Source organism: Octodon degus, unplaced genomic scaffold (assembly GCF_000260255.1).
Source record: "Octodon degus isolate 3935 unplaced genomic scaffold, OctDeg1.0 scaffold00010, whole genome shotgun sequence".
Taxonomy (NCBI): domain Eukaryota; kingdom Metazoa; phylum Chordata; class Mammalia; order Rodentia; family Octodontidae; genus Octodon; species Octodon degus.
In genome coordinates, this window is record NW_004524586.1 from 25904356 (window position 1) to 25918583 (window position 14228).

The window sequence follows — 14228 nt, forward strand, 5'->3', positions numbered from 1 at the left end:
GCTTTGCGGGAGCAGGTACAGGCAAGGCTTAATCTAAGCTCACCCTGTGGACCCTTCTCCCTGCTGCTTCCCACTTCCTAGTGGACCCTCCTGCTCAGTCCTAGGGTGGATGGTGGGCCCTTGCCCCATGGCCGAGTGGGGACCATGTGAGCACGGAGAGACGACGACGGAGCACAGAACAGGCAGCAGGGAATCAGGGGATGAGGACTCAGAGCCTGGACTTTAGAAGTGACAATTTGGGGAGGTTTAGAGGTGGGCTGTGGGAGGAGTCAGAAACAGTTGTGTCCAGGTCTTAAGCACAAGGAGACCTACAATAACAACTGGAGAGGCAAGACTTGAGCTGCTGCAGCCCACAATGGGTGGGCAATGGCTTACTGTACTATTTCCCAAGCAGGTTTCTGGCCAATTCCAGTGTCTTACCTTACTGGCCAAGGCAGAAGGCTTTCCATAGGCACCTGCCATCCCTCTTGGCATTAGAGAAGTCACTAAGCATTAGATTTTTTTTTTTTTTTAATTCTGCTTGTTCTATCTCAACTGATAGAAAGTGAATGACAGGACTTGAAAAGTGAAAGAATTTCTGTGGCTTTAGGATAATGGGGACGTAAATATGGCATGTGACTTTCAACTCCTTCTGGAGCCAGGGACCTAGCCCAGGTGAATCAGTTCTGAAGAAGGCTATCCCCAAGAGAGTGGCAGCTCATAGATCCTGCGAGGGCAGAAGATAAGGCCGATCTGCCTCTGAGAGCATGAGGGCAATTCCAAGCGTTCTTAATGACTGCAGGCATTAGGGAGGGTGACACTTGGACTGGTGCCAAAGAAGGTGGAGCATAAAACACTGATGTACCCTTCAGTCTCAGCTGAAAAGAGAGCAAGCCCTGCTGAGGAGTCCTGGCTACTGCAGCTTACCTGGGCTGCTGTGAGAGGAGGCAGGCACTAGCACAGAAGCAGGCCACAGCGTGTGATGGGCAGATTGTATTTTCCAACACATACTCCTATGCTCTTCTTACACTGATATTAGAAGTTGTTTGTGAAAGGAAGGTCCTATGTTCCCTCTCCTTAAAACTGGGTGGGCATAGCTGCCTTGACCAATCAAAGATGGCTAAGTGATTTCTGAGTCCTCCTCATCCCTGCCTCTCTTCCTCTTTGACCAGGCCCTGTGAAGCCCTGAGCCTCCGTGTAAGAGGTTTGTAAGCCATCATGATGTACAGACCATGCAGAGTTAGAGAGAAAGGAGCCCAAGGAGTCTAAGCTGCTGTAGGCACTCTAGAAATCTGGGAAGATTTCATAGGCCTGTAGTCCACAGCATTCTAGTTGCCCCAGCTGATATTCAGTGGCGCAGAACGAAGCTGACTCCACTGAGGTTGGAAGCTTTCATGTTAAAGAAAAGACTACACTGTAATGTGTAAAGGAAACATGTTTCTGTGTTAAGCAGAAAAATTTGAGGATATTTCTTATGCAGTGATAGCTGACTGATACAGAGGTGGCAAGAGGACATTACCAATTGATAAACAGTAATTTTACAGTTAAAAATTTTACAGGCATGACCTTGTTCAATTCTTATAGCAGAAAGGGAGGCCCCACTGCCAGTCCTGGATACTGGGCTTAATAGAAAGTAAGTAACTTGATAGCGGGCACACATCTGTGGGGGGCGGCTAAGGCTTGAAATCCAGGAGTGACTCAGAATCTAAGTTTTTTTCCATGGTGGTTCTTTTTCTCTTATGGAATTCTTTCCCAGTACTGTTATAAACTGATAGACCAGCCTGGGACAACCCTGTCCTCTCATGTGTGGAATGATAGCCCTGAATTTGTATGCACCTGTGGTCTTGCCCAAACCCCCTCTGGTGCTGTGAGGCTGTGCCCATGAGCCCATGAACTTTTGTGAATGTGAGACACATATGTATGCAGGAGAGGCCATGCCCCAGCAACAGTGGCACTGGGAGAAAACTGCTCTGGAGGTTGAAGCCTTTTCAGGAGTATGAAGAATTAAAAGTAATAGTAATATCTTCACATTTTTAGCATTTATCATATGTCAGTGCTCTAAGGGATTTACAGGTATTAACTGTCACAATAGCTATCAGGTAAATGCTATTATTATTACCCTACTGTACACATAAGGAAGCTGAGGCCCAGAGAAGTTAATGAACGAGCTCAAAGTTACATGGCCAATGAAGGTGAAACTGGGACTTGAACTTAGTCTTGTGCAGAAGAATCCACATGGGTGAACAGTATTGAAACTGATCTGTGAAGCCTGGTATTGATTGCTGTGTTTCCTGAAGGGATGATTTGATCAACACTGAGAGAAAGAAGGGAAGAAAGCAGGACCGGATAGAGGGAGAAGTTGAGCTGCCGCGCATCCTCCTTCTGTGGCCTAAGTGTTTCTGTCTCCCCTTTCCTCAAATTCTACATTGAAGTCCTCACTCCAAGGTGATGGTATTAGGAGGTACAGCCTTTGGTCTCACGGGAAAAGAGTCCTCGTAATGGGATTAGTGTCTTCATAGGAGAAGCCCAGGAGAGTTATTCCCACCTTTTCTGCTAGGCAGCAACACAGCAAGTCAAGAAGCAGGCTCTCCGCCACAATGACTACCAGTACTTTGACCATACACTTTAGCTTCTAGAACTATAAGAAATAAATTTGTCTTATTTATATGCTACCTAGTTTATGTTATTATGGCATAGCAGTCTAAATTGACTAAGATGGGGGGCTGTCCTAATTTGGGGTAAGAGGCCCCTCTGAACACCAGTTTGAACTGTCATGGAAGGAGGTATGACTTTGGATGAAAGAGGCTACTCTAGAACTATACGAAATCCAAATTGGGCACAGGGATGAAGGATCACAAAAGCCTTAGTGTGTGCTATAGCTGAGGTCAAGAAGTTCCCCTGAGAATCTCATGTGCTCAGAGGCAGGGGCTTTTGGAAGGTGACTGAATCATGGAGGTGCCACAGCGGACTTGCTGTTAGGAGCTAGAGCTGGTTAGGGGAAAGTCACATGTGTGGCCTGAAAAGGCATGTCTGTTTCTCTCGCTCCTCCCTTCTGTTTCTCTGCTTCTTGACCACCATGACATGAGTAGCTTTCTTCTGTCCTCTTCTTCTAGTGTTTCCTGTTCAAGCCTGTCAAAGATGGGCTGAAAATTCTGAACTGTGAGCCAAAGTAGACCTCGCCTTTAAATGGTGGGTATTGAGTCCTAACGATGACAAAGTGACTGAGAGAGATTTGGGTACCAAGGTTGTCCCTGTAAATATATCTGACCATGTGGTTTAGGAGTCTTTGGAGTTTGTAAGAGGAATTTGAAAAGAACTGGTGATCCAGAATTGTGTTAGAATGCTGTTAACAGACCATAAAGAGAGGTTATGGTTACAATTTACATTGAGAAATGGGGACAAAAAGCCCATTTATAAAGAAAGTTATTGTAAAGTTAGAGCCTGTAGTTTTATCCCAGAGGATGTTGGTTGCTGAAAAGGTTAGCATTAAAAAGAAGGGAAATCTTTTGTATCAGGATAATAGGAAAGATGGCTTTCTGGCATCACAGGAATCACCAAGACCCTCCCCCATCCAGCCTTGCAAGCTCCAGGGGCAAAGCTATAAAACCTTTATGTGAGAAGAGAGTTCCAGGGAACTTGCTCTAGAAAGGGAACCTAGGGCATTGATTCTCCAGGATTTGATTCACAGTGCTCCACCATCAAGGTACTTGGAAGCCTCTGTAGCCATGATCCAAGGAAGCCTGTCTACTGCTCACACTGGCAGCAGACCTTGGCATCATCCATGTTGTACTGGCGATAGACACACAGAGTTCAGTTGTGGGGTCATGGGGCCTCCCCCCAGATTTCAGAAGGCCTGAGTGGCCAGGGAGTGTGACCTTGAGAAGGCAGTGCATGAAGGTGGGAGAGTGACCTAGGAAGTTCGTGGAGCTGAGAACCCAGAATGTCCTCTAAGGAAGGCCTCAGGCAGTGATCCAAGCTACCCCAAGAGAAAAGCTACGAAAGCTGCGAGAGGCAGTGCCATAGTCAGGGCCACCAAACTGAAGCTCACAACTTTGCCTCAGATGCTGGACATGGAGCTATAGAATTTAATGTTTGCCCTGCTGGGTTTTAGTTTTGCTTTGATCCCATCTATTTCTATCTATTGTATTCTATTGTACTGTATCTATTATATCAAATGTATTCCTCTTTTGGAATGGGAATGTTTACCCTGTGTCATGGTATGTCAGCAGTGTGTAACATTCTTTTTAATTTTTACAGAGGCTCACAACTAAGAATTTTCCTTGGGCCTAGAGGAGACTTTGGACTTGGACTCTTATGCAATGCTAAAACTGTTAGGACTTTGACAACTTTTAGAGATGGGCTAAATGTATTTTGCATAAGGAGATAATATGAGTCTTTTGGTGACTAGAGGTAAAATGTTAGGGTTTAGGTCCCCTATGAGCCTCACGTACTCAGAGGAAGGGCTTTTGGAAGGTGACTGAATTATAGGTGTGCTACGGCTGACTCGTATTTAGGAGGTGGGGGCTAGTTAGAGACAGGTCACAGAGATATGACCTAGAAAGGTGTGTCTCCCTCTCGTGCTTGTCCCTAATCTCTCTCTCTCTGCTTCGTGAATGCAGATGTCATGAGCTGTTTTCCTCCATCCAGGCCCTTCTGCATTCCATTTCTGTGTTCAAGGCTGCCGAACAGAACTCCTGAATGTTGCAGCAAAACAGACCTCTCCTCCTCTAAGTTGCTGGCATCTGATTTGAGTCCCAGGGATAAGGAAGTGGCCAAGAAGGCGCAGAAGTGCGCTTGGCTCAGCAGGGGTGAAGGATGGCGGCCTTCTCTGGCTTGCTGCCCCCTGCTGCTGGGAGTGGGTGGCAAAGGATTCTGTGAAGGTGGCCTGCAAAGACTGCGCTGTGTGCACTCTCCTACCCATGCCGGGGTGTGCTGCGCTAAGACTCCTCCCGGAGAGAGAAGAGTGAGCCGGGGGCCAGCACTGAGAACTCGGAGGGTGGGGAACTCTGAGGGTGGGGATCCCGGTGGGGCTTCTTTCGGCTCAAGGCTGTGCTGTGTGAGGGCTCGCTCTCACACAGTGAAAATGAGAGCCTTGAGCTCTCCCTGGGGAGCAGATTCTCATCCGAGCTGGCTTGCGATCTCTGCAGTGCCTGTTGCTATGGTAAACAGCCATTCAGAAGAGCCGAGCAGATGGCTCCAGAACCCCGCCCCGCCAGTTACCCTGTGACCCAGCACAGCAAACAAGCTTAAGTCTCTAACCTGAATCTAGGCAGCGTCTGGCCTTGTTTTTGATAGGCACGTGCCCATGCTTGCTTCTTGTCTGGAAGTGGCTTCGCTGTCACACCACTCTTACAGAAAGAATATGCAGCAGTCCAAGGCTCACAGCCCTTCCGGCCGGCCGGGCTGGCGAAGAAAGAGTATTTCCCCTCCCTGTAGATCAGCCCGACTCTTTGCCTAAGGGCAGCACTGAAGGCCGTCTGCAGCTGTTGGCCAGGGGCTTCCCTCCCGAGCTTCACCAGCTCGCACACGAATAATTGAGTAATTCACAGGCCAGCGCCTGAGGCTGTGTCACTGTTTAGTTGGGTCAGCCAGAATACCTCTATTTCTTGCATAGATGGAATGAATATAGTATTTCAAGGATCTACCAAGGCCTGGACTAGATACACACTCCTGTTCTTATCTTTATGCCGTCCTCCCCACTACACCCTTCCCTGATTGTCCTTTCACCCCGAAAGGCTCTAGGAGTTTGGAAAAAAAATAAAAAGAAGCAGCAGCAGCCCAGAGGTCTTCATGGTGGTGGCACTGCTATATCTAAAACAGGGTTTCTCTATTCTCCAGTGAAATGACGGAGTCTATTTTTAAAATGTCTACTCTATGCTGGCAAAGCCCATATGAAGCTATTTTCCTTTTTGTTCATTTGTGCTGCTGGGGATGGCATCCAGGGTTTATGCCCAGGAGAGAAGGGGTAGTACTGAGCTACACCCACCTTGTCTTGATTCTTATTGCAAGCTCTGCAGTTTCGTTCTCACTGCGCTTCAGATGAGGAAACTTAGGTGGTGCTCAGATATGAAGCAAGTGACTCGACTTACCCAAGGTTATTAGGACCTGGATATCTGACGCCAGAGCCTGAACATTGAGCCAACAGGCAGTCTGTTTGTATCATGATTGCATTTGCATTCTCCTCGAGCACCCTCCCAGCTTCCCCTCTGACCCCTCCCTTCTCTGTGCTGCCATTTTCCTGAGGAACTCTGGGCTCTTCTTGCTTGGCTCCCTGGCCACCCTGCCCAGAGTGCTGGGCAAATATGGAAGACCAGGTGAGATCCATCAGGGTCCCATTGTATCAGCAGACCAAAGGGACATGGGGCAAGGGTGGTCCTGGCAAGGCCAACTGGGAAGCCCTGCTATCAGCGTCAGACAGGTATGGTGGGCTCTGGGCAGAAACAAGCCCCGGCATCAGAAAAGCTGAGACAGGATGTGAGGTCCCAGCTAAGCAGACAGGAATCCAAGGGCCATGGGGCAGCAGGTGGAGCACAGAGAAGCTGAGACAGGAAGTCTATTCTTGTTGGGCCAACCCAGAGGTCAACATGCAGGCTTGTGATCCGAGGGATGCCCTAACTGTACAGCCTCAGGCCTGTGGGTATAGGAGTCCTCCTCCAAGCCTCAGAGGCTGGTACTACTCAGTCCATCAGGATCCTTGCTACCATTGGGAGGGCCTCAGGCTGATTGCCCTAGGCAACCTTTTCTACCCGTTCAACACCTGTTCTACCTTGGGGAACTGGGAAGGGAGTTCAATTGAGAGGCGAGGTAAAGGTAGTATAGCCCCATCTCCTGACTACACAGAGCTCCTCTGCTCCCTGAATTTTCCAGAGACCTGAATTGAGGGGGTGCTGACAGTCCAGATGATGATTGGACCAAGTCCAGCTCAGGAGTAAATGATTGATTAGGTTTTTTTGCAGAGTGGTGGGCGACTGTAGTGGTGGACATATTGCATCAACTTGGGAAGTTAAAGGCTAGGCTGGAGGGCTCAGGGGTTTCATGCCCTAGTGCGTGGAAGCCCCGCCTTAGGGGCCTGCCCCAGAGTGACTCAGCATAAAAAGGATATAAAGGGAGTTGAGGAGGGATTCCATGCGCCACTTCCTTGGAGGAGCTCGGGTCTTCGCAGTCAGCCTGGAAGGAAGGGAGAGGGACTTAATGGACACCGCAGCTGCTGCCCTTCCTCTGTGCTTTGCTGTTTTCTGCCCCCATGAACTGCTGCCCTCTGCCTTGTGTCACACTGCCCTGGAGCCAGCCGAGTATGGACTGAAACCTCCACTAACTGAGCTAAATAAATCTCTCCTTCCTTAATTTTGGGTGTCAGGTATTTTGTCCCAGCGAGTCAAAAGAAACTGAGACAGTGACTTACAATCAGAAGCTTTGCCAAAATTGCCAGTCTCCCTTTGGCAAACTACTGGTTCTATGGGGAACTAAGGTAAATAGAAAAAAGTAGAAGAAAAGGGTAGGTGTCCATTCCATCTCCTGATCATCAGCTCCGCTGGGCTCAGCAGGCCCTGTCCAGCTGCCGTGGGGGGTCAGGCAACGTTGCTGTGAATTCCAGCACATAGCCTTGACACCTGGGGAGGGCTCATCAGACAGTCTGCAGTGTCCACCACAGGAGGGAATTTGATGGCTGTGTTCTGAGGGCTACTCTTCTTACATACCCCTCAGGCCCATCTCTAATGACACCTTAGGATTGGAGTTGCCCAGGACTTAGTTGGGGAGATCCTGGTCATCAGACTTCAGAGATTTATACTAAAATGTCAATGTCTACTTTTTTTTAAAGGAGGTGAGGGTCCCTGGGGAGCCCCTCTGTGATTTGATGTCATAGAAATGTTATATTGGCTATACTGGAGGGTGCTGTATGTGCCTGTAGCCTAGTCATAGCCTTCCCGTCTCTTTCCACACCTGAAAATCAGAGGTTGAGCCTTCAGTTCCCACTTGGCAATTAGCCACCAACTATTAGCACATGCTGTGAGCCAGCTCCCAGTGGAGCATTTTAGTGTTGTTCTGCCTTTTTTTTTTTTTTTTTTGCGGAACTGGGGATTGAACTCAGGTCCTTGCACTTGCCAGGGAAGTGTTTATTCTACTGAGCCATCTTCCCGGCCCCTCTGCCCATTATTGAACCTTGGGAGTTTTACATCCTATTGCTACAGGAAGCTCAGAGAAGTCAAGTGATTTGCCCAGACAGCAAGGGACAGAGGAGGCTGGCTTCAGCCCTGAAGTCCGTTGAGACCCCAGGGCAGTGCTGTTTCCCTAGATGTTGTCCTGGGTTGCTTGCTGTGGGGTTGGAAACAGACCTGCTGAGAGAACATCCTGTCCAGGGACAACACCGTGAATGATCTGTGTGGCCAGTTCTGTCCACACAAACCTGGCTGGGCTGCAGGCGGACATGTAAGGGTGACCAGGGCAGGCGGCCCTGCTGAGACCCACCTTCCTGTTTCCCACAATCCCTCAGTGTCCTGGGTTCATGTCCTTCCCCACTTGCCCCTGCTTTCACCGCATTCTCCTTCTTCCCTCTCCCACTGGACCACAAGGAGAATGTACTGTTCCCCTTGTTTCTGGTACCTTGCCAGGCACATGACACCTGGCATTGGTCTCTATAGCCAGGTGGGGAGCATGGGCAAGAGACACCTCTCAGTGGCAGCCAAAGTGCAGCTTCCCCTGTCAGGGGAGAGGAGCCAGAAGAGGGGAGGAGGAACAGCGGAGAAGTGACAAAGCCTGCGTGGTCCTTTGGGAGTCAGGTGGGCTCCTCCTCCCAAGGAAGAGGTATAGGCTTCACCCCCAAGGAGTCACAGCTACTGCCACCCTGCTCTCTGGTGCTTGGGTCCTGCTTGCCCACGGATGCGTGGCCCTGCGTATCCCAGCTGGTTGTGAATTCACACTCCCTGTGCACCTCTTCTGGGTAAACAAGGCACAGGAAAAGCCATGATGAGGCCTGGGTCGGCCACATTTGGCCCTTCTTGCTGGCTGGCCTCTGCATGTGGTGTCATTATTCCCAAGTGCACAGCACTGAGAGCCCCTGTGCTAGCCGTGCTGGCCTCTGCCTGCAGCCGGGGCCACCTGTCTTCATTTCGCCGGCTCCACTCCTTCTAATGGTAATCAGCCGCCTGCACTGGAAGACAGATGAGCGCTGTCACCTGGGCAGGTGTGGGTGCAGAGGCACATGCTGGGCCCCACGAGGGCAAGTGTGGCAGTTACAGATGGCCTTAGAGCTGGTCATGTCCCCAGAGAAAGATAGACCTGCACTCCAGGTCCTCTTGTGGCTGCAGTGGCCTTTGGTGGCTCCTTGCCTTTTCGTCTTCACCTTGGTGGTGGTGAAGGGGCAAACATGGCCAGCACCTGGGGGTACACAGTGAGGCCCCCTCATTTTGTGGTAACCCAGGTGTGTGCTGTTTGGCTCTGGCCTTCTGCCTTCCTGGGTTGCTATCATCCACAGTTTCCACCTTGACTATTACCAGCTTAGAGAAGGAGGAAGAGGAGCAAGAGTCAGAGGTGGAGGGTTACCAACTGCCCTGGGACTCTGTGGTGGGGGCTCCTCTCCCACTGGGCTGTGGGACACAGCACCCAAGACATGGGTCCACAGGGAGTGGCCTGGAGGGGTGCCGGCCTCCTTTTCCCCCATCGCTGAGGCTTTCTAAGATGGCAGTGGGCATTGAGCCCAGGCATGGTACCTGAGAGACAAATGCTGCTCCTCATTTGTCTTCCCACTTGGAGTCTGCACATGAATTCCAGGGCCTAAGAACTGGTATCCTTGGCACTTGGGCGAGAGCCCAAGAACAGATGTCCCATGTCATTCATGCTGCCCCATTCCCCAGGTATGTGGTAGGCAGAGCCGAGGGTCCAAACCTGAGAAGCGGGGTCAAGTCCAAGCGCGGGGCGGGAGGTGAGGTGGTCAAGGACTTCGCAAATATGAGACAAAGTAAGATGGTCAGGACTTAAGAAAACCCAGGCACAAAAATGGGACAAGCCACAGTTTTGGGGCCTGCAAGTACAGTGTGCTGGCTGTGTGGGGCAGGGGAGCAGGATCCTTGTTAAGAAATGAGAAAGGCCAGCCAGCCAGCCAGCCCCGGCCAGTCATGACAAATCCTCACAAAGAATGATGCTGTTGGGTCTGCTAGCACACACATATTCTGGCCTGTGATCATGCTGCTAGCTCTGGGCTGTGCTGTCAGGCCAAGCACAAAAGGGAGTTCTGGGAAGCAGGAGTACAAGGCACGGTACCTGCTGTCCTTGTCCCTTCAGGCCACCATAAGGAAATCCAGTAAACAGGGTGCCTTGGAACAAATACAGTTTTAGTATTACAGTAGCAGAGGCTGGGAGGCCCCAGGCTAAGGCACCAGCACATGTGTGTGTGTGCCAGCTACTTCCCAACTCCTGGTTGGTTTTTGCTATGTTCTCACTTGGTGGAAGAGACAAAGGGTTGCACTGTGACCTCTGTGGGTTTTCTCAGCTAAATTCCCTGTTCACTTGGAGTCTGAATGCAGCTTCCCACCTCTCTGGCTTCCAACTTCCACACCTACTGCTTGAGCACCTGGTCCTGACCTCTCAGCTCAGCTGTCCCTGTCCCCCGGTCAGCTGTCTTTGCCATCGTGTGACAAGTGACATAAAAAAGGACAGGTTGCTGTTGTTGGTAGAGAGGATACCAGGCACATAAATGAACTTTACTGTCACTTGCTTTAAAAAGATGAAAATAAAATTTTAAGTAGTTTCCCATTTGTTTCTCTGAAGAGGAACTTGACTGTCACTTCTCAAATCTGTCATGTCCAAACACAGGCTCTTCCTCCACTCAGGAACCTGCAGCCTCATCCCCAATTGAAAGTGTCCCTTTCTGTAACTGGCATCACCACAGCCAACCTTTGAATGTTTCCAGACAACTTTCTTCTCTGTCTTTTCCAACCCTGAGAGCACAGTGCAGTGGAGGTTAACTGGACAACACGGTCACCAAGAAGGCCACCTCATTTGGAATCTCTTGGAGTGGGGCCCTTCTTCTGCCACTGCTCATTCTTAGGTAGTACTGAATATGTCAGGCCCTCTTGCAGGGGGCACAGCATGGTGACAGGCCAGTAAGACTGCCTGGCTTCCTCGCTCAGTTCCTCCAGTTGCAAGTTGTGAGACCTTGGGTAATTTAATGAGCCAATCTGAGCCTTGGGAGTAGAGTCTTTATGACTGAGATTAGTGCCCATGCACTGTCCCCAAGCTTAGCCTGTTATTCTACTGTCTATGAGGTTGGCTTGGAAAACTGGCCCAAGGCGACCCTGTCTGCCTTGCACACCAGCACTTTTCCACTGGCACGCTCGTGTTTGGGGAGGTGATGCTGACTTCATAAACCTGTCATCAGCATGAGCCTCAGGCAAGCTCTGACCCTGGGGCCCGCACTCAGAAGGGCCGAGTGTCCATAGACTTAAGAGCAAACCTCTTTGCCTTCACCCAGCGCTCTGGCCCTGTCTGGCCTTACTGGCAGCTCTAACCTCTTGGCTGTCCTGCCTGCCTCAATTCGTGATTCCAACTTTTCTTCCTTCCCTACACAAGTCTAGTTCTCTTTTGTGGCCCAATCCACACTCAAGCCTTTTGGGCTGGGACTGCCCTGGGCCACTCTCACTTCCTCTGGGCAGCCTTCCAGGGAAGGGCAGCCTTCCCTGTGGCTACAAAGAATGTCTTAGTCACCTTCCTATCACTGAAACAGTACCCAATGCCCAGAACTTAATGGAAAAAAGGTGGTTCAGAGATAGTAGGTGTTTCAGTATATAGCTGTCCGGCTTCAAGGCAGGGCAGCATTGCAGAGGGGCAGAGCAGAGAAGAATTCACCATGGCATGGTGGTCAGGAAGCAGGGAGAGACCAAGGGAGGAGGATGGGTGATCAGCCCTGAGGCCACACCCTTGCCATCACATTGAACTTGAACTCCTTAGGAGACTGATCCGCTGGCACAGATAACACCCCCAGAGCCGATCACCTCCCCAAAGCCCTGCCTATGAGTGCGTAAGGCTTTGGAGAGACCCCTACATCCAAGTCACTACAGGGATCCCTCTCTTCCTGGAAGTCACTTGTGGAGTTGTTGTGCTTGCCTTGTGCCTGGGGTCCAGGACTCAGCTGCATTTGTGTCTGTCCCTGTCCTTGTGCCGACATAGGTGTTCAGTAGATGAGTTGCTGGACAGAGATGAGAATTTCTAGTGAGAAGATTCTGCCTCCATGGACATCCAGGTTTCCTGGTGTTCTTTTAAGGCTCTGGCACAAAGGCACCCCTCCCAGCACTACCACTAAGGAGAAACTTCTCAGGCTCATGATTCCCCAAATAATGAGCAGTGAATTTAGGACAGAAGTGAAAGTCTGGTGCTCTCCAAAATGCATTTTTATTCTGTGACTGCCCCAAGCTCCTTGCAGCAACCCCTCTGCATCAGGAGCCCCAAGCTTGCTCTGCAGCAGGGTATAGCAGGCTTCAATCTGGGGCTGTCACAGACAACTCCACCCTGTAGCCTCTCTGCATGACTCTGCCCCTCTCTAGCCTCTTCATTGAGTCACCTACCTGTGACCAAACAAGAAGTCTGACAGCTGCACGTGCGCCAGGCCATTTTTTCTCCTTTATAAGCAAACTCCCCATGTCCTTAGCAGGCTCAGCCCCTGAGCTGATCCTGCTTATGCTACAGCAAATATCCCCATAAAACCTCTTTTGATGACATAGTCCTGACTCTTTGTGATTTCTTACATGAGCAGAGCATGCTAAGCTGGTATCCTCAAAGGCTGCTGGCCCAGAGAGCTGTCAGCAGCCAAGGCTGATAATACTGAAGCAGTTAACTGCAGAGGAAGACAGCCACAGAGAATAGCTGGAAGCCACCACCTCCAGGGGCCTGAAGAGTTCCTGCGGCCTCAGGGGCCGCCTGCTGGGTGCCTCGAGGAGGAGCCTTGACACCGACAAAGCTGCTAGGTGCTGGCATTCAAAGCCCAGAGTTGTTCACACTGAAAGAGCTTTGCTTTGATCAGTGACACCTTGGAAACCAGTACAGGACCCTGCCCTTTAGAGAGCCTTGGAAAAGAGAATGAAGAGCAGTTATGATTACCAGCGATCCAAGAGCTGGCCCACATATGATTTCCAGCCTATGGGTGGCTAGAGAGCCACAGGAGCCAGTGACAAGCTGACCATCGGGAGGGCTCTCCAGTGACCCTCACTTCAGCTCCATCTCTAGTCAGGTGTTAGGACTGCCAAGTCACCAGGGGAAAGGTGCCACTTTTGTGTGAGCTGTTACTTGGCATGCAAGAGGGTCAAAAGTGAATCTACTCAAAAGTGGCCAAATCCCAGAGCTCCTTTGAAGGGGTCTTGCCCAGCAGATCGGTGGGCTACATTTAGGTTCTTGCATCTCTTAATCTCTGTGTAGCACAGGGGTGAGAGCTCTTCATCTGGAGCAGCCTTGGGGAAAAGGGCTGTGTGCATCCAAGGCTGGCAAGCGGGAGCCAAGTGATGCAAGGTTGAGGGCTGAGGTCAGTGGATGAGGGGAGCACAGCTTCCATAAGCCCCCCAGGGAAAGGGGCCTCTGCGATACAGGCTTTGCCTGCGTGACAGCCCATCTCCTATTCCCACCATCTTTTTTTCCCCATAATTTTATTGAGAAACAAATAGCAATGAGACAGTTTCAAATCAAATTGGTAGGACAGTTCCAATAATTAATACATTGCATACTGCCTTCCTAGTGGTTATTTGTTGCACAAGATGCAGACATGATATCCTATTTAAAAACACTATTAGAACAAATCCCTCTATTACTTCAATTAAGAGAATAGCTATATATCTATCCTAACCATTTTGAATACACAGACACAAAATGGTCACTCATCTGTATCCCTTTTCTTTGTTTAGTTCTGTCACTTATATATTATAGGCATATGAACGCAGAAAAATATTCCAAAATAGTCCAGTAGTCCATAATAGTATGGGGTCTTCCACTTGACTGGCAATGTCAGAGTTGTTGACCTGAGTCCCCTACAGCTCAACATAATAACATGGCTTTACTTCTTATACTTCGTTTTTATACTCTTCTGCCAGATGGTTAAGACCAAGATAAAGTAAGACCTATGTAACAATTGTAGCTTTTGTTACAATCTCCTCAGGATTTACCCTGAGACCCTGTACCTCAGATTGTAGATCCTTTGTCAGTGTCAGCCATGTGGATGAGTCATGGCCATTGCTTGGCCAATGTGCTCTCTGTGAAAGCCTGAGAGAATG

General features: G+C 49.9%; 1 long non-coding RNA gene across 1 annotated transcript in view; it reads left to right on the plus strand.

Moving 5' to 3' along the window:
• The window catches only part of LOC111814927, a 67552-nt gene extending 60426 nt beyond the window's left edge, over positions 1-7126 (plus strand). The window contains exon 3 of the long non-coding RNA XR_002819778.1: positions 6936-7126. This is a non-coding gene — a long non-coding RNA (uncharacterized LOC111814927). The remainder of the gene's footprint in view (positions 1-6935) is intronic.
• Positions 7127-14228: the final 7102 nt, after the last annotated feature.